At 37.7% G+C, this 20,742-nt stretch overlaps 1 non-coding gene across 1 annotated transcript; it reads left to right on the forward strand.

Moving 5' to 3' along the window:
- Positions 1-10,982: 10,982 nt before the first annotated feature.
- Positions 10,983-11,087, forward strand: LOC121825954 (small nucleolar RNA U13). Its single transcript, XR_006068315.1, has one exon. It is a non-coding gene; the product is annotated as a small nucleolar RNA U13 (small nucleolar RNA).
- Positions 11,088-20,742: the final 9,655 nt, after the last annotated feature.

Raw genomic sequence — 20,742 nt, forward strand, 5'->3', positions numbered from 1 at the left:
GCATTAATGCTTATGGGATTCTGTCAAGAACAGACCTGACCAGAGAGACACACAGAGAGAGAACATGGAACTGACAGATATCCATTCATTGTCCGTCAAAATCTGGATTTGGAGGATTACATTATGAATCTGGCAGGAAAATATATTCTAGAATCTCTAGAAAAGAGATTTAAAGTAAAAGATTTTAAAATTATAAAATAGTACACAGATACATGAATGCTACAATAACCAGAAATAACACAGTGACATACCTAAAATAAATAAAGTCTATATTAGTAGTCTACATTCAGTACACTTTCAACTATAAGAAAATAAGAGGCAAAATATAATTGAAGGAATTATGTCAAAATAGTTTTGGATCTTTGAGGAAAGTTACAGGGTTATAAATACATACATACATACATACATACACACACACACACACACACACACACACACACACACACACACACATATATATATATATATATATATTTGGTTTTTCAAGACAGGGTTTCTCTGTGTAGCTTTGCACCTTTCCGGGATCTTGCTCTGTAGACCAGGCTGGCCTCGAACTCGCAAAGATCTGCCTGGCTCTGCCTCCCGAGTGCTGGAATTAAAGGCGTGTGCCACCACCGCCCGGCGAAAGTATTGTTTTAAAATAATGCTCCACAGCCACCAGTCCACAGTTCATGGGTTTCCACTAGTGTGGCCAGTCATCTCTGCATGTCCTCCCATCATGATCTCGACGCCCCTTGCCTGCAGTATCTCTCCTCTCGCTCATCAAATGGATTCCCGGAGCTCAGCCTGGTGCCTGGCCATGGATCTCTGTATCTGCCTCCATCTGTCACTGGACAAAGGCTCTATGATGACAGCTAGGTTATTTGCTAGGCCCTCTGGACATGGAAGATGGTTGTTTGTCTTGAACTGTTTGGAGGGCACCCAGGCAGGGGGATCAGGATCTGTCCCTGGTGCATGGGCAGGCTTCTGGGAATGTGGTGTGATACCTTGCACAGCCTTGGTGCAGTGGGAAGGGGCTTGGACCTGCCTAGGCTCAGTGAGCTGGGCTCTACTGACTCCCCATGGGAGACCTCTATTTGGGGCATGTGGGGATGCAGGGTGGCTTGGGAAAGAGGGCTGGGGGGTGGGAGGAGAGAGGAGGGGAGGTCTCTGGATAGCATGAGGAGTGAGTAGAAAATTTCTTAATAAAGAAAAATAAAATAAAATAATGCAAATACATGCAATTTATAATGAATTAGGAAACACAAGAAAATGGAAAGCACGCATGATCTCACCATGAGAGAGCTACTATTGTCAGCATTTTTGGTGTATATTCTTCCAAGTCTTTTAAAAATAGAGTGACCATTTGAGTTTGATTCTGTTTGTTGACAATTTTTGCATCTAATTCATCAAAGCTGTGTATAGCACTCTTTTTTGTTGTTCTCTGTTCTATATTTAATATCAGGTTATTGCTGGCATAGTAGATTGAGTTTGGAAGAATCCCCTTCTTTTAAAAATGTGAGAAAAATTAATATTAGATCTGCTTCTAACATTTTGATGGAAAGATTTTTTTTTAATGTTTAAGAACTTGTGCTTTATTTTTCTTGACTATTTTGTGACTTTCATTCCCTATCTATACTACTGTTTATTTTATAAAAGCCTGAGCCATTTGGCAGTCTACTCCCCACACAGGATTCATCACCTTGAGTTAGAATTCCTTATCTCTTGCCTCTTGGCCTTTGTAATGGTTTGTAGAAAAGGAAGAATTTCAAAAACAAAATCAAAGAATTTATAGGAGTAGTACCCAATCTTGTAGGAATACACGGGTCAAATAACTTAGTGGGTAAAAACATTATGTGTTCTAGACCCAGGGACAGTTATATGCATGTCTGAATAGTAATACTGACCCACTCGAAAAATAAAGAACACATAGATTGACCAGGATGAAGTAAGGAGGTCCACAGGACTGAGAATCATGGCACAGAAGGCAGCATGAAACATTAATGGATTAGACACCTATCTAATTGCACTTCAAAATCACCCACATTAAAAAAAATGAAACCTAAAATCTGCGCTTTCAATTGTTTTAAAGTTAATAAAGATTCAAGTTACTAGTATGTAACTGGTTCTGATTTAAAATGAAAGAAATATAAAGATAATATAGAGAAGAAAGCTCAACTTCACCAGTATATTCATTACTTTTAAATTAAATTATTATAAAAAGACATGCCAGTATATTAATACTCAACAAAGATCCAGGATATAAGATATTTAAAACTAAATTTCTCAGGAAGTTGTCTCCTGTGCCAATGCGTTCAAAACTATTTCCCACTTTCTCTTCTATCAGGTTCAGTGTGTCTGGTTTTATGTTGAGGTCATTGATCCACTTGGACTTGACTTTTGTGCAGGGTGATAGATATGGTTCTATTTGCAATCTTCTACATGCCGAATCCAGTTAGGCCAGCACCATTTGTTGAAGATGCTTTCTTTTCTCCAGTGCATAATTTTGGCTCCTTTGTCAAAAATCAAGTGTCTGTAGGTATGTGGGTTTACATCTGGGTCTTCAATTTGATTCCATTGATCCACCTGTCTGTTTTTATTATCATTTCTCTGTAGTGCAGCATGAAATCAGGGGCAGTAATGCCTCCGGAAGTTCCTTTATTGTTCAGGATTGTTTTAGACATCCTGGGTTCTTTGTTTTTCCATACGAAGTTGAATATTGTTCTTTCCAGATCTGTAAAGAATTGTGATGGAATTTTAATGGGGATTGCATTGAATCTTTAGATTGCTTTTGGTAGGATGGCCATTTCTCCCATGTTAATCCTACTAATTCATGAGTGTGGAGATCTTTCCAACTTCTGATATCTTCAATTTCTTTCTTCTAAGACTTGAATTTCTTGTCATGCAGGTCTTTCACTTGTTTGGTTAGAGTTATGGCAAGATATTTTATATTATATGTGGCTATTGCAAAGGGTGTGGTTTCCTTGATTTTTTTCTCAGTTCATTTATTGTTTGTATATAGGAGGGCTACTAATTTTTTTAGTTAATTTTGTATTCCAGAGCATTACTAAGCTGTTAAAAAACAATGACATGAAGAAATTTGCTGGCAAATAGGCGGAACCAGAAAAGATCATCCTGAGTGAGATAACACAGACCCAGGAAGACAAACATGGCATGAACTCACTCATAAGTGGATATTAGCTGTAAAGTAAAGAACAACCAGACTACAATCCACAGATCCAGAGAGGCTAGGTAACAAAAAGGGCTCAGGGTGGGGGGATATGTGCTCGAATCTCACTGTGAAGGGGAAATAGAATGGACATTGCCAGTTGATGGGGGAAGGGTCTAGGAAGGAGAGTGAGGACGGGAACAGGAAGAATCAGGTGAAGGGAGGATGGAGGGAGAGAGTACCAGGAAGATAAATGGAATCTAGGAGCATCTCTGAGATGAGCTAGAAACTTAGAGCAATGGGAACTCCCAGGAATCTTTGAGGCTGACCCTAGCTAAGACTCCTAGAAACAGGGGATATGGAGCCTGAACCGGCCATCTCTAGTAAGCAGGCAATTCTTCCAATAGAGGGATTGGGACACCAACCAAGCCACAAACCATTCAATATACAATTTGTCCTGCATACAAGATGTGCTGGGATAAAAGTGGCACAAAAATTGTGGAAATGACCAAGTAATGACTGGCCCAGCTGGAGACCCATACCCTGAGAGAAATTCACTCCTGAGATCCAGGAACTAGAGGTGTGATACCCTGGTGACCTAAGATAGAATCAAACATGAGTGGTAAAAAAGAAAAAAAAGTCAACCAAATGATTCCTAATGATACTCTGCTGTACTCGTAGATTGGTACCTAGCCCAGTTGTCATCAGAGAGGCTTCACCCAGCAACTGATGGAAACAAAAGCAGAGACCCACAACTGAACATTGTAGGGAGCTCAGGGAATCCTGTGGAAGAGCAGGATGAAGGATTTTTGGATCCACTGGGGTCAAGGGCACAACAAGAAAACCCACAGAATCAACCAATCTGGGCTCATAGGGGCTCACAGAGACTGAACTGACAACCAGGCAGCCTGCATGGGACTGACCTAGGCATACATGTTACAATTGTATAACTTGGTCTTCTTGTGAAACTCCTAAAAGAGGGAGCAGAGGCTGTCTCTGACTCTGTTGCCTGCTTTTAGGAACCATTCCTCCAACAAGATTGCTTCATCCAACCTTAATAGAAGAGGAGGTGCCTACTCTCACTGCAACTTGATATACCATGGCTGGCTGATATCCATGGAAGGCCCTCCTATATCTGAAAAGAAACAGAGGAGGAGGAGGAGTGGATGGTGAATGGAGGGGGAGAAACTGGGAGAAGAGGAGGGGGAAACTTTGGGGTGTAAAAACAGACAAACAAAAATTAAATTAAAAAATCATAAATTTCTCTCTGATCAGCACCAAAATTTCATTAGTTTCTGTATTACTTGTGCCAAGTTTTTTTTTTTTTTTTTTACAGGGTTTCTCTGTGTAGCTTTGCGCCTTTCCTGGAACTCACTTCGTAGCCCAGGCTGGCCTCGAACTCACAGAGATCCGCCTGCCTCTGCCTCCCGAGTGCTGGGATTAAAGGTGTGCACCACCACCGCCCGGCTTACTTGTGCCAAGTTTTAAAGTGTAAGTAAGTTAAAATTATTTCTGATAAAAACAAACAAACAAACAAACAAAAAATCAAAAACAAACAAAATATGAACTCCACAGAATTCATTATCTATGTATCCAAATACCTTTGAGAGATTTGAACATGAAGAAATGGGTGCTATAAGAATACATTTAGTACTGAGTCATTCTTGGTATTCATTGTTAGTTATGATTGATTTTCTATTTCTTCATGGCTCAATTTTAGTAAGGTATACATGTCCAGGACTTTGTGCATTTTATCTAAGTTTTATAGTTTGGAACATATAAATTGTTCCTAATTATCTCTAATGAACTTTTTGGGGTATTTCATTTTTAAAAAATTATTTGTATGTATTTTTTCCTGTGTGTATGCCTGGGTGCTGTGGGATGTTCTTTATGGCAAATGTGTTGCTCTGATTGGTTAGTAAATAAAACACTGATTATCCTGTGGCTAGGCAGGAAGTATAGGCGGGACTAACAGAGAGGAGAAAAGAAAAAACAGGAAGGCAGAAGGAGTCACTGCCAGCTACTGCCAGGACAAGCTGCATGTGAAGATGTGGGTAAGCCACGAGCCACGTGGCAAGGTATAGATTTATGGAAACGGATTAATTTAAGCTATAAGAACAGTTAGCAAGAAGCCTGCCACAGACATACAGTTTGTAAGCAATATAAGTCTCTGTGTTTACTTGGTTGGGTCTGAGTGGCTGTGGGACTGGCGGGTGACAGAGATTTATCCTGACTGTGGGCAAGGCAGGAAAACTCTAGCTACATCTGGGTACCATTTCTTTACCTGATGCCAATGAAAGCTACAAAAGGGCATTACACCCCCAGGAACTGGAGTTACAGATGGTTGTGAGTTGCCATGTGGGTGTTGGAAGTTTAACCTAGATCCTCTGGAAGAGCATCCAGTGCCATTAACTGCTCTCCAACCCCTTGAATAATCTTTTAAAAATTCTGTCTTCAGTTGTAGTGTGACCTTTTCTATCTCTTTTACAATAATCTAATTAAAATGGTAAATGATCCAATCAGATACATATTGCCAATTAATGCACAAAAAATATTCAGCCTTACTCAATCACCATGAAGCTTCATTTCAAAGCTGTGATAAGATGTCATCTCACTCCAGGTGCAATAAATCTCATCAAAAAATAACCCCCAGAAAATTTCTAGTGAAGTTTTGAAGTAAGAACCCTTATAAACTTCTTGTGGAATTGTGATTCAGTATAGCAGTTTTGAAAACTCTTCAAAAAGTTAAAACTAAAACCACAATATGAGATTATAATCCCATCCCTGGTATGCATACTGAAAACAGTATGTTAGAGAGACACCTGAACTTAATCTCACCACTGCTCCCAATAGCTGAGCTATGGAAATGATTTAGCTTTCCATCAATTGAAATTTGATAAAGCATGGGACAGGCACATAATTGTGTTCACCAGTAAGATGTTATATCTGATTGTTTGTGCTGGATTGAACAGCTGATCATTATGTTAAGTGAACAAAGGGACAGAAAGATAGATGTTGCATGATTTCATTCGTATGCGGAAATTAAAGTTTGTTCTCACAGAAGTGGAGTAATGATGTTACTATAAGTTTAGAAGGGATGGGGACAGAGGAGGTAGAGAAAGATAGTAAGAAGAGATACTAAGCCACAGTCAGGAAGAACAATAATATTGAAGGTTCTGTAGTTGAATGTGATGAATATAACCTTTAACAACTTATTATATATTGCAAAATGTCTGGAAGTGTTTGAAGGTTTTTTGTAGAAACATGCTAATTCCTCTGGTTTGATCATTATACATTTTATACACATATTGGATTATATACTATATTGCATAAATATGTAGAATAATTGTGTGCCAATTATAATTACTTAAAATTTCAAAATACCTGTATGACTGAACAAATATTTTAAAATAATACTGTATATCCTTTTCTATAATCTAGTCTTATTTTAATTAATATTTTAAGTTAATGTACAAAGTAATGGATTTCATTATAGCATTTTGTTCTGTACTGTCTGGAAAATGATCTATGATAGCCATTTTTTTTTGTTTTTAATGAGTTAGTTTAGCGTTTAGAAAACCACTTTAAAGTAATAAATAGCAGCCAGGAATAGTGGCATGCTTTAAACCCAAGCACTTCAGAGGCAGAGGCAGGCAGGTCTCATTGAGTTTGACTTCCAGGACAGCCAGAACTATATAGTGAGACCGTGTCTGAAAACAACAACTAATCATAAGTAGCAAGGGCTAGATAGCTAGCTAAGTAAGTAGGTAGATGATAAGTAGATAGGTAGGTAGATAGATAGATAGATAGACAGCAGAATATCATCAAATTGGGAGCTCAAACATCCAGTACAAATCAACTAGATAGAGAAACCTCATTGAGGGAGCTAGTTTAAGTTCCCAACTAAGAGAGTCCAAGGTAAAGCAGAAGGTTCCCTTGGGTGAGGCTTCAATGTAAAAGAAAGGTAACATCAAATCAGGAGTTATTAACGTCCACCAGTAATCAACTGGGGAGGTATCATTGAGTCAGTCAGCTAGAGTTTCCAGTTGAGCTTTCTCTCCATGGATGGATTTACCATGGCTCAACTTCTGGTTTCTCTTTCCCACTGTATACTTTTTATATCATGGGATAAACAGTAATAACCTCTGTTAGAAATGGTTTACTTGTTAGCTGTTCCAAGAATGCAATATTTTCATTCCTGGGCTGTTTTTCTGCTCTCTTCCCTTCCTGCTACAGAGTTGGTAGAACAGCCCACTCTAGACAAAGACCTTGGTGGCTACTTTGAGTCAAACATGCTTGGGTCTGAAATGGCAGTGGGAGTACAAGCCTGTTTCTAGAGCCAGCTTCTTAGCCAGCTCAAACAGCACAAGACAATTTATCATTTTATATATATAATATATATATATATATATATACACATACATACACAATATATATAATATTATATATAATATAATAATATTATTATATAATATATTTATTATATATATAATTCATATATGTCACAATTCTTTATCCACATATCCTTATCTATCTCCATACTCACTCCTTGCTGATCACCCAAATAGTCCTCTCTCTTCTTTCATATAACATGTATTTTGTTACCTCATTTATTCCCTTCCTCTACTTCTAAGACCTTTTCCTACCCTCACATAGTTCAATTTCTACTTTCATGACTTGTGAAAATGTGTACACGCACACACAAACATACTTAAATCTAGATTCTGCATAGAAGATAGACCCACAAAACTTATAGCATTTGTCTTTCCAAGCCTGACTTATTTCACTTAACAGAATGGCCTCTAATTCCATCTCTTTTTATGTTTATATGATCAATCCATTCTTCTTTATATTTAAACAGAACTTCACTCTGTATATATCCCACATTTTCCTTTACTGTTATCTGTTAATGGACCCTTTGGCTGGTTTTATTTCTTATCTAATTGTAGCTGGAGAGTTTTCTCTCCGGGTCCCGCCAAGCCCTGGCAGTCTGACAGCCCACTTACAAAATAAACATACAGACGCTTATATTATTTAAACTGCTTGGCCATTAGCTCAGGCCTATCATTGTCTAGCTCTTACTCTTATTTTCAGCCCATTTCTGTTAATCTATACTTTGCCACGTGGCTCGTGGCTTACTGGTACCTTACATCTTCCTTGTCCTGGCAGCAGCTGCAGGCAGTCTCCCCCTTCCCTTCCTGTTCCCTCAATTCTCCTCTCTGTTAGTCCCGCCTATACTTCCTGTCTAGCTATTGGCCAATCAGTGTTTTATTTATTAACATGTTTGCCATACAGATCATCCCACAGCATCTAATATGAATAGTACAGCAGCAAACATGAACATGTAATTATTGCTACGGTACGGTGACTTAGAGTCCTTAGGCTATGTGGGCAGGAGTGGTATATCTGGATTGTATGGTAGTTATAGTTTTAGTTTTTGAATAATGTCTACATTGACTTCTATAATATCTAGAACAGATTACATTCCTAATGGAATATATAAGGTTCCCTTTCTCTCTACATCCTCACCAGAAATTTTTATTTCATATCTTGATAGTATGCATTCTGACTGGGTTGAGATAAAATCTCAAAGTAGTTTGAATTTGTATTTCCTTGATGGATAGGGATATTGAACAATTCTTCAAATGTTTATTGGACATTTGTATTTCTTCTTCTGAGAACTTTCTGTTCAGGTAGTTAGCCCATTGTCTGAATGAATGATGTGAAGCTTTTGGTACATAATTTTGTGATTCTTTACAAATACTAGTTATTAATTCTTTGTTAGATGTATAGTTACAAAAATGTTTTCTGTTTCTCTAGGATGTTTCTCTTCTCAGTTGCTTCCTTTACTATGCAGAAGCCTTTTCATTTCAGCCAATTCCAGTTTTTTGAATTATTTTTAAGCTGTTAGAGTGTTTTGCCTATGCTTCCATTTTCTACCAGGTCTTACATTAAGAACTTGAATGTACTTTTGTCCAGGGTGGGAGATTTTTATCTAGTTTCATTCTTCTACATGTTATTTTATTTTCCCAGCACCATTTGTTAACAGAGGTTGTTTTTTTCCAGTGTAGATTTTCCAGTTTTCTTGAAAACTAAGCAGGTGTTAACTGTGGGTTTAATTCTGGATTCTGTCTTCTGCTTTGTTGGTCTATGTGTGTGTGTGTGTGTTGTGTTAGTATCACACACATTTATTACCATGGCTCTGTAGTCTAATTTAAGAATCCATGTTGTCATGGCACCAACATAACTTTCTACTCTTGGTATTTTTGTTACATATTTATTATTTATTTATTTATTTATTTATTCTTTGGTTATTTGTGTGTGTGTGTGTGTGTGTGTGTGTGTGTGTGTGTGTGTGAGAGAGAGAGAGAGAGAGAGAGAGAGAGAGAGAGAGAGAGAGAGAGAGAGAGAGAGAGAGAGAAGAGTATATGTGCAGGCATGTGTGTGGCACAGCAGGCATGTGCCAAGTCCAAACTCAACTTCAAGAAGTCAGTTCTCTCTTTCCACCAAAGTGGATCCCAGGTATCAATCTCAGGTCATCGATCTTGCCAGCAAATGTCTTTAGTTGCTGAGTCATCTTACTGGCTCAATCAGAGATTTAACATTTTAAATAATGCAGTATATCCTTTTTCTAACCTATTCTTACTATAAATGATATTAAGCACTCAGTAAAGTACAGAGGATAATAAAGTGAATAGTGTTGTGCCTACAAATTGGCCCACTTGTTCTTTTATAAAGATAGTTTTTAGATATTCAGTATCAATCCATACTTGATGTATGTAATTTACATTAATTTTATCATTACATCATGCAAACTTTCACTTTTTAGTCATCAGATTTTGGTGCTTTCCTTATGCTTTGCTCCTTTTTATTATTTGAATTTAGACTTTTGCTGTTCCCAAGATTAATTTAAAAAATCCAAGACTTTTAAAGATTTGCTTTTATTTTCAATTATGTGTAAGTATGTGTGTCTTCACTTGGGTAGATGCACATGAATGGAGGTAACTGAAAAATCCAGAAGTTTCAGTTTCCTGGAGATGGAATTACAGATGGTTGTGAGTTGACTGACATGGGTGTGCTAGGAACTGAATTTGGGTTCTCTGGGCAAGTAACAACTGTTCATTACTGGTGAGCCATCCCACCAGCCCCCTGAGAGTTTTCTTTAATTTTCCCATTTATAAAGTTGTACTTTCTCATATTCATACACTTAACTCAATTGGAATTTATTTTCCTGGCAGGCTATAGCATTTGACTGTAATCCACGTTTCTAAAGGTGGAGGGGTGCTCACTCACAGTGGTTTTTCTCTGGTCTGGGGGCTAAGCTAGGGAACTGAGACCGGACTAGCTGTTCCTGTTTTTGGGAATGGAACCATGTAGACGTTCCCTGGTTATATGGAACTTTGCAGGTGGCTTTAGGTACCTGCCAGCCGGGGAGGAAGCTGAGGGTGGGAGCCATGCAGGCCTTTTGAATTTGTCCCACATTGGGCGCCAGGTATTGGTGAAATTATTAAGGCCACTCCACATGGTTAAAAGGGAGGTTTATTTAGTGGCATAACTTACAAATGGAGGATAGATAGGTCGCAGGGTCTGGGAAAGACATAGGGCAGACCGATGGTGTTCTCTGGAGAACTCTGCTCGGTCTACCTCCAGTGTCGAGGGTCTGGGAACCAAGAGAAATAGCGCATCTGGATCTCGGGTCTTCAGGGTCGTCTTTTGGCCCCGCCTTGTAGGCGTGACAGTTACCGAAGCCTCAATCGGGGTTGGAACTTCCAGATCAAGGTTGGAATGGCTACCCACTACAATCATCTCTTCTCAATTGAAAATTCTGTATCAGATCCTTTTTTGGTTCGTAAGCGTGATGATTAAGGATTCACACCAATGCGTGATGTGTGCCACCCACAAAACCTTGTTATGATATTGACACATTACCTGTCTGATGTAAAAAAAAAATTCTATATCATCATTTTGCTGGTGAATATATTGTTCTTTTGCAATTCATTTAATAAATTACCTCTCACTTTATAATAAAGTTTATAAGTATTACTGCATATTTTCCCTTTCTAAAAACTGAAAAAGTCAATAATCAATTAAAATAAATAATAATTTGCAATCAAGAAAAAAGAGAAAAAAGGAGCATCTTTAAAAAAATATCACCAAGCTTTTTGTCATTCTCATGAATATGAGAATTTCATTCTCATGAAATTTAGATCAACAGCTGTGGAGCCTTCATGGGACTACACTAGGCCCTCTGCATAGTGAGACAGTTGTGTCGCTTGATCTCCTTAAGGGGCCCCTTGGCACTAGGATCAGAATCCATCTCTGGTACATGAGCAGGCTTTGTGGAGCCCACTTCTATGATGGGACACCTCACACAGCCTCTACTAAATGTACCTCTTCATGGGAGGCCTTACCTTCTTGTAGGAGGGAATGGAGGGTGGGTTGGGAGGGAGAGGCTAGAGGGGTGGGAAGAGGGAGATCTTTGATTGGTATGTAAAATGAAATTAAAAATTTTCTTAACAAAAAATTTACCAACAGCCCTTTTGGCATTCTTATATTTAGAATTCATAAATTCACCAAGTATTTATTAAATGCATCCTGTGAGCCAGAACTATTTTGAGTTGCTAAAGATATACCATACATATGATGGTAGATTGTTACTTATCATCTACAGCAATTTCTTATTATCATCTATAGCAATTTCTTACATACTTTTCTATGTTACATTAAACTAATTTAAAAGTATCTCAGTCTCTTCTAGATAATTATCTGAATTTACCCAGAAAAAAAATGCACTCTGTTGCATTTGGAGGCAATAATGAGGAAGTGGCTTTTCTACTGGCCTGGCTGTTACTGCCATTAAGCATAGCTATAGAAAAGAGGGTGGGTTTTTTATGAAGTACCTGTAGTTAGCTTTGTGGATGGGGTCTAATGGTAATATGATGATGGCTGTGCACACCACTGGATGGCATGTATAACATTGAGTTCTACAGCTCAGGTTCTCTAGTGCTGGCTTCTTCATCACTCACTGTCCTAATTGTGGCAAAGGTTCTCTGTGGAGACTGAACAGATAGGCTGTTCAAGAAGCATTTGTATAGGTCCAAACAACTAATCACTGCCCCCCATCCCTTCCAGTGATCATAAATACATCATCCTTGTGTTTGGTTACCTTCTTCATGTGGTGCTTTGAATGAGAATGGCTCCAATAAACTTATATATTTGATGTTTGTTTCCAGTTGATAAGCTATTTTGAAGGGTTAGAAGGTGTGGCCTTCTTGGAGAAGGTGTGTCATTGAGGGTGGGTTTTGAGGTTTCAAAAGCCCACACCAGACCCACCCAGTCTCTCTATCTGTCTATATCTATCTATCTATCTATCTATCTATCTATCTATCTATCTATCTATCTATCTATCACCTATCTCTATTCCCACTCTCTTTTCTCTCTCTCCTTCCCTCCTCTCTTTCTCCTCACTCTGTCTCCATTTCTGACTCTGTATCTGTCTCTATGTCTCTGTCTCTCTTTAATTCTCTCTCTCCCTCTCTCTCTCTCTCTTCCTCTCTCTCTCTGTCTCTCACCTGTGGATCAAGTTTAAGCTCTCACAATACTCTTTGCCATGGTGGCCATGAACTCACCCTTGGAAACTATAAGAAAGCCCTCATTAAATACTTTTTTTTCCATTAGTTGCCTTGGTCATATCTCTTTACAGTAATGGAGAAGTAACAAGACACTTCATTAAATTTTATGGGTTTTGTTTCATGCAACTGATCCTAACTTCACAGCCATTTGAAATGGAGGATGAGACATAAACTAAATAATGCCACCCACTTTCAAACTGTGAATCACTTATTTATTAGGCGATGTAACATCATGGAAGGAGGATTATTTTGACTTAGAAGTGTCAGGCAAATTTCACTTAGAAGATGATTTTTAGCTTAGTCTTCAAGAGTAATTGAGGCAGAAGGAACAACCTGAGAAAGTCCAGGGACATGTGATTCTGGCACAAACAATTTGATGAGGCTGAGTCATGAGGTGGGTGTGATTGTACATGATGACTTGGAAGAACATAAAAAAAATATAGTGAGGGCAAAATTAAGAAAAGGAAATGACAAAAAAATGCATGTGCTGGATGAGAAGCAAATCAAAGATTGTTAAGTTTTTTTTTTTTTTAATCTATGTGGTAGTCCTTCCCTTGTTCTGCCCTTCCTCATTTCCCTTCTTTCCTTCCCCTCAAACAATGGTCCCTATATTCTGGTGCTGGGGATAGAACCTAGGACCAGGCACATTTTAAGGACATGAGGTACCTAGCCATCCCACCACTTCACAACAACAACAAAAATCTCACTGTGTTAAACTCATTTGGTGATATCTGATTTCTCCTGGGTCTGCTCTAACATTCAGCACAATGCCTTGAGCATGGCACTACTCAATAAATATTGGTTGAATGTTTGATCTGAGCTACTTGATTGGACCTTTAAGAGTAGTTAACAGAGTTAAGAAAATCAATGTGCTATTCTAAGTCATTATTTGAAAAAGATTTAAGTCTTCACAATGGATTATACTGAGCTTGTTCCTTTATTTTATCTTCTTCAAGAGAAAGCTCTTTATTCATTTCTTTCTGAATTGATCAGAAGAAGTATTATTTTGTATCTCTAGCATTCCCTGTCTGGAGACTGGTGTCTGTGTTCTTCCCTGAAGCCTTTTACCTTCCTGCAGCAGAAAACTGCGCTTTTTGTTGCTCTTTTCCCACAACAATAACAGCCGCACTAATATTAACATTGCTGCTATTAATAATGTTGACGAAAATGCCAGAATAAATCAGAATCCCTTTCCTTCAGAGAACTTCTCAGTCATGTATTGATGTTTTCACAGTCAGAGCTAAGATTTCTGTTGAGTTAAATTTACTTTTCACATTTCCCCCCTAGGAACTGAATAACAAAACCATTTTTGTTCCTTAAAAAAATGTGTGAAGGGAATTGATTGTTAATTATGACCCTTGTTTTACTTCAGAAATGCCTTCTGCTACAAACATACAGACCTTCAAAATTATACAACCAAAACTTAGAACATGTTTTTAACCAGAAATTAAACAAAAGAATTATCAGATTTTTTACATGGTGTTATTGAAGTTTAAAGAATGTAAAGATCATTGGTTGTAAAAAATCAGCAAAAGCATAGTTCAACAAACATTTTCTGTGCTTGGATAGAGGGGTACACTTTGGAGAAGTATGGCAAGAAAAAATATTCAAGGTATATAATAAAGAAGATATGGAAGTAAGAATGATTGAAAAAAAAAACAAGACCAGAAAAAAAGAGGCTATTCTAACTGATGCAAGGTATATGGAGAAGGAAACACTGGTATATTCAGACAGCACATGATTTTTTATACTTTTTTGCATAATCATTAGGGTTAGGAACATGCCACACCAGTGGACGAGATGGTGGTCATTGTCTAGATCAGAAAATTTTAAACTTGTGCAATTTCCAACCCCTTTACAGTGAAGAAAAAATTTAAAAGTTTATTCATTTTTATTTTATGTGTGTGAGTGTTTTGCATGCATATATTTCATCTGTGTAATGCTTGTGTACCTCACATCAGTGAAGGTCAAAGGAGAGTGTTGGATCTTCTGGAACTGGATTTAAAGGTACTTGTGAATCACCATGTAGGTACCAGGAAACAAACCCAAGTCTTCTGGAAGAGCAGCCAGTGCTCTTAACTGCCGAACCATCACTTCAGCCCTCAATTAAGGTATATTTTATTTATTATTTGATTTTTCCTACATGTATATACTTTATGCTGATCATACCCATGTCTAGTTTCTTCCTTCCAACTCCTATTGAAACATGCATCATGTCCCCATCCCAACTTGTCTTTTTTTAAAAAAGTGTATTCCAGTGTGTCTGTTTAGTGTTGTCCATATAAACACAGGCATGGGCCATCCACTGGAGTATGGAAACCTTCTCATGAGCATAACCTCAAAGAGAAATGACTAGGGGTAGTGCAATTTTCTACTAATTTAAATGAAATAATAATGTTTTAAAGGGTTTGTGTGATCTCTATAAGTGAAAATGCATAAAACCAATTGAAAAGGATTATCTTTGATATTTGAGGAAATAGATGAATTGAACATGAATTATGTTTAGATAAATCTTGAAGGACTTTGACCATAGGTTCCTGAATTTATATCGTCCTGTATATGGAAACTTTTACCTATTGCAATTAAATTCCTTGGTGATCTATGTAGACTCAAAAGGGACCTATCAACAATCTAAACCACTTTATGTTTTCATGTCAAAAAATTAAAAACATCATCAGAAAAAGTTATGGAAACATAAAATGACCCTACTCTCAGGAACTGTCCCTTGTCCTTCTGGTTGTAAGCCTTCACCTCTGATGACTGAGCCATCTCTCCAGCCCAGGAACTGTTTCTATATAGCTTCATATATGGCAAAATGAACTCACAGCTGGAGCAGGCCTTTCATGTGGGCATTTGATCTACTTACTGGTTATGTGCATGACCTAGACCTGGCAGGAAAGAAAAAAGATTTGCAAATTTTCCTTGCTATCTGATGGTGGGACTGACATGCATACTAGAGTCAAAAAGAGAACAGAAACAGTTATTATGTGAACTGAAGCTGAAGGCAATGGAGTGGGGACAATTAGTTCTACTTCTGAGTAATTGCTGCTCTTCCCACTTGCTTTCTCTCATTTGGTCTTCTGTCTTCTCTCCATGCCATTGTTGGATATTTCCTACACAGAAAGCAATTAGTGATGGAAGTCATGGCTAATGCAAATAGCTCAGTAATGATAGATTAGTGGCTTATTAAATCTAGTTCTTTTTTTTTATTTTCAAATGGCCATAACTAGAAAAACAAGGCAAATAATTTACAAATCTGATGCATTTATAAATCCACTGATTCATCGAGTTTTTATTGAGTGCTTATTATGTTCCAGTCACTGTGCTAGATGTGACAAGAAAATTTAACGGGCACATGTCACATAAATGTCTTCTGCACACTCAGAAATGAAATCCTCTTCAGTGCTGTCATGTTGCTGATGCCAAGAAGATGCTGGCAGAAACTTTTTACATTGATTTTGCTTCCCAAAGAAACAAGAATTGGTCTGAAGATGTAGAAATTAAGGTAAATATTCTCTCTACAAACTAAAGCAAAGTGAAGGTCTGACTTTCTTAGCTGAATAAATTTTTTTATAACTGATTCATAGATCTCAAAGCAAATACAGAAAGAGTTCTCATTAAGTCTGTCTTCCTACTCCAGGGTATTTTTCCCATTATGAGCTAAATACCTATCTATATTTCATTTGAGATTGTTCATCTTTAATGAAACTGCTTATAGCCACATGATGATTGTAATTTCAGGCTTCCAACTATTATGTTTCTTTTTAATTTTTCAATCTTTAAAACTTATTTATTTTTATTATTTTTAATTAAATATATACATATTTACATGTGTGTATATGATTATGTGATGTGTGTGCTGTATATGCCTGTTCATGTGCATAGATGGGTGCATATACACTTGTATTTATGAGAGTATGGAGACCTAAGGTTGAGATTGATGTGACATTTTCACTTATGTACTCACAGCAGTTATGGTGACTTGTACATGATTGGGTCCCTTAACATTCCATCATGGAAGGGAGTGGCCCATGAGGCCCCACCCTTCCCTGGAAAAAATACTGGCAGTTAATGATTGCTGGTCAAGCCTAGGGTGTATCTTTTTTTAAAGTGATATAGCCATTGGGTAATTGCCTATGCTCTGGTAAATGACCCCTCATACATGCTCATGTTAGTGACCCTAATGAAATACAGCAAATCATATGTAAAAAGGGAGAAAGTATGGTCTGGGGATATAACTCATCAGTTAAAAGTGCATTTGTAACTCTTACAGAAAACATGGGTTCGGTTCCCTGTACCCAAAATGCTGACACACAACCATCTGTAACTCCAGTTCCAGGCCACCTAGAACCTCCAGTTCCAGAGGTTTTCTTTAGACCTCTGTGGGCACCAAGCTCACACATAGCGTACATACATACTTGCAGGTAAAACAATAATACACATAAAAGTAAAATAAGGGGCTGGAGAGATGGCTCAGAGGTTAAGAGCACTGACTGCTCTTCCAGAGGTCCTGAGTTCAATTCCCAGCAACCACATGGTGGCTCACAACCATCTATAATGAGATCTGGCACCCTCTCCTGTCTACATAATAAATAAATAAATCTTTAAAAAAATAAATAAAAGTAAAATAAGGAAGTCTAAAATGTTTTCTAAAAAAAGAGGAAGGGGGCTTCTTGGGAAGAAGGGGGTCAGTGGGTGTAGGAGTAGGATAAGAAAAAATAATAGCAGGTAAGTGTGATCAGAATACATTATGTGCTTGGTATTTGAAATTAATGAAAATATTTTTTTTTTAAAGAAAATGAGTTTTCTGGTTATTCATGAAACCAGATGGAATCATGCTTTTAACAGAAAAGCAAGTTTAAGTATAGGAATAGAAATAAATGAAAGGCTGAAAAATTGTGCTTGAAAATAAAAGTCTATAGTAGAAATCTGATACTAGAAGCCACAGTGAAGCATAGGTTTTTACTCCAAGTGATCTGGGGCACTGGTAGGAAAATTAGAAGTCTTTACTTAGCGAGCGAAATGACACAGAGCACTAAGCTGTTCTACACACTTAAGTGCAAAGGAAATCAATACATGACCCTTTAGGGATGTTTTTGAAAGAGTGGACGAGGGTCAGATAATTTTGTTAAGATTTTGTGAGACCAATTGCTGGTTCTTGAATTGAACCTTTCCCTTTCATCTTATTTTTGAGAAAATAAATTTCTAATTGTATTCTATTATTGGATTTTAATCAAGAGAAACAATTGAATCAGCTCATTGTGAGCCATTGTTCTTGGCAAGATGATTGCTTCACAGCTGGGCTTAATTTGGAGGTAGTCCAGAGAATGGTGGTTCCCAAATCTGAACCTGTATCATCAATCCCACAAGGCATTGGAGAGATGGCTCAGCAGTTAAGAGATCTTATATTCCATGACACCTTCTTCCAATTTACTTTGTCTTCCACAGTTCCCAGCACCCACATGGCACCTCACAACTCTCTATGACTACAGTTCTGGGGGTTCCAATGCCATCTTCAGGCCTGTGAAGCACTGTGTACCTGCAGGACACATACAAACACATAGGCAAAACACTCATGTACACAAAATAAAATACATAAAAAATAATACCAAAGTTCTATTAAAACCCAAATCACCAGGTCTTTCCTACCTGCTAATGGTTCTCAGAAAGGGCTTCTGGCTGGAATTCTGAGAACTTACATTTCCAACAAATTTTCAAGTAATGTTGATGATTTAGTCCTGAATTTTAGTGTAAGAGCCAATGTCCTGGGATGAGTTCCAAGGTCCTGCTACAGAGTCAATTAAATGAAACAAGCAAAACAAACAAACAAATAAGAAACAATCAACTATACCTGTAAATAACTTAAAGGAGATATTAATGTGTGCTTTCACAGAAGTGCCCCATGTTGGGCTAATTTATACACAGGGACTAAAATTCAGTTTTTTGTGTGCAAATGTCAATTGCACATATGTGGGGAGCATACACATAGTCATGGAAGTACATGGGTGTGCATGTGTCTATGGAGGCCTTGAGTGGTGGTTTTGAGACAGGCTCTCTGAGACTTGGAGTTCATTGATTAGACTAGGGTGGCTGGCCACTGAACTCCAAGGATCCTCTGTGCTTAGATTATCAGATGTGTCAGCTGGCCACACTTGTTTTTATGTAGGTTGTGGAGGTAGAAATCACTTCCTCTTGCTTGCAAAGCAAATACTTCCTGCAAGCCCAGGAGATTTTTTCTTATGAAAACATTTACAAAATTAAAATAATGCAAAGTGTTGTGATTGAACCACATACATTTGAATCCAAGCTCTGCTTTTTGTCAAAGGCATAACTTTTGAAGTTACTTACATTTCCAAGTGCCTGTATCCTGACCTCTAAAATACAGCTAATAACATACATTTGTAATAGTACTGTGAGTACGATTAAATGCGACAGTACAGGTAAAACAGGATATCTACTTTGTTAGACATTTTATTGGGCAAATGGGTACTTTATTGAGGGAAATAGCACTTATGTAGCTTTTGAAGGTATCAGTGGGATCAGTGGCTTCACTTATGTTTTAATTCTGTAAGTATAGATACTTCTTAACCATCACTCCTTGCACCAGATTGAATTGTAGCAGTCCAATACTGTTTTCTGATCAGAATCAAGGATTAAAAAGTAATTCTCTCTAAAAATATTTTTTTCTGAAGATGATATTTCAAGTTGGAATCGCTTGAAAGCACAAGAAAGGTTGCTGTCATCATCCATCAGAAGTGTAACTCTTCATTTTATGTTTCATGTTTGAAAAGATGCTTCCTCTGTTTGCCTTCTTTTAAAAATCTTTTTTTTAAATTAAAGTATAATTACATTATTATTATTTCTCGTCTTTTCTTTCTTCCTTTCAATCTCCCCCATGCAACCTCTTGCTCTCTCTCAAACTCATGGCCTCTTTTTCTTTAATATAAAATAAAAAATAATTTAGTAATGATTTAATTTAATATATATTCCCAAATCTATAAATACAACATGCTCAGTCCATATAATGTTACTTGTATGTATGTGATTTCGGAGCTGAACACTTGGTATTGGATAGCCAATGGCAGGGTGGGGGCTTATCCCTGGGGAAGACTGTTTTTCTCCCACTCTCATCGTTTCTTCCTTGCCTGTGTTTCTCCCTTCCACATTAGCACGTCAGTGGTTGTTATACTTGTGCAGGTCTTATTTAGGCAGTCACATTGTTTAGGAGTCATGGGTGATGCTTCCCTGACATTTCTTGGAAATGCAATCTCAACTGCAGACATCCTGTTCCTCTAGCTCTTACAATCTTTCTCATTCCTTCTTCCCCGATGTTCCCTGAGCCTTACGTGAAGGAGTTGTGTTATAGGTGTATAAGTTGTAGCTAGCCACTGCATGATCACCTGTTAGCTGAATTTTGACTGATAGTGGTTTTCTGTAATGGTCTCTGTATGTTTCAAAGAGAAGTTTCTTTGATGTGGGGTGAAAGCTACAATTATCTGTGGGTATAAGGATAAATATTCAGAATGTAGTTTGGGATTGTGTTAGTTTAGTAAAGTTGTAAAGGTTGTAGGTTCTCTTCCAAGATCCATGAACACACTAGCCCTGGGTATTTGACTGTGTTTTCCAGTACCAGGTATGATTTCTTTCTTGTTATGTGGATCTTAAGTCAAATTAGGGAGCTGTTGGTTATTGCCAAGATATGAATGCCACTATTGCCTTTAGTGTCAGGCCACACTGGTCTTTATTTTAGTTCATAGGCATCAAATCTTGGGAGGAACGTTGTTTGCTTCATTTCCTTGGAATCTTGCTTAGCACCTTCTGGTACTATGAAATCTAGTCCTCAGGAAGGAAATTTTCAGATCAGAACATCTGGGTCCTGTGGCTGAAGGGCATAGTGTCTTTAGTAACAAATACTTAACTTCAACTCCTAGGAGGCAAACAAGAGCAGCAGCATAACCTAAA

This window comes from Peromyscus maniculatus, chromosome X (assembly GCF_049852395.1).
Source record: "Peromyscus maniculatus bairdii isolate BWxNUB_F1_BW_parent chromosome X, HU_Pman_BW_mat_3.1, whole genome shotgun sequence".
Taxonomy (NCBI): Eukaryota; Metazoa; Chordata; class Mammalia; order Rodentia; family Cricetidae; genus Peromyscus; species Peromyscus maniculatus.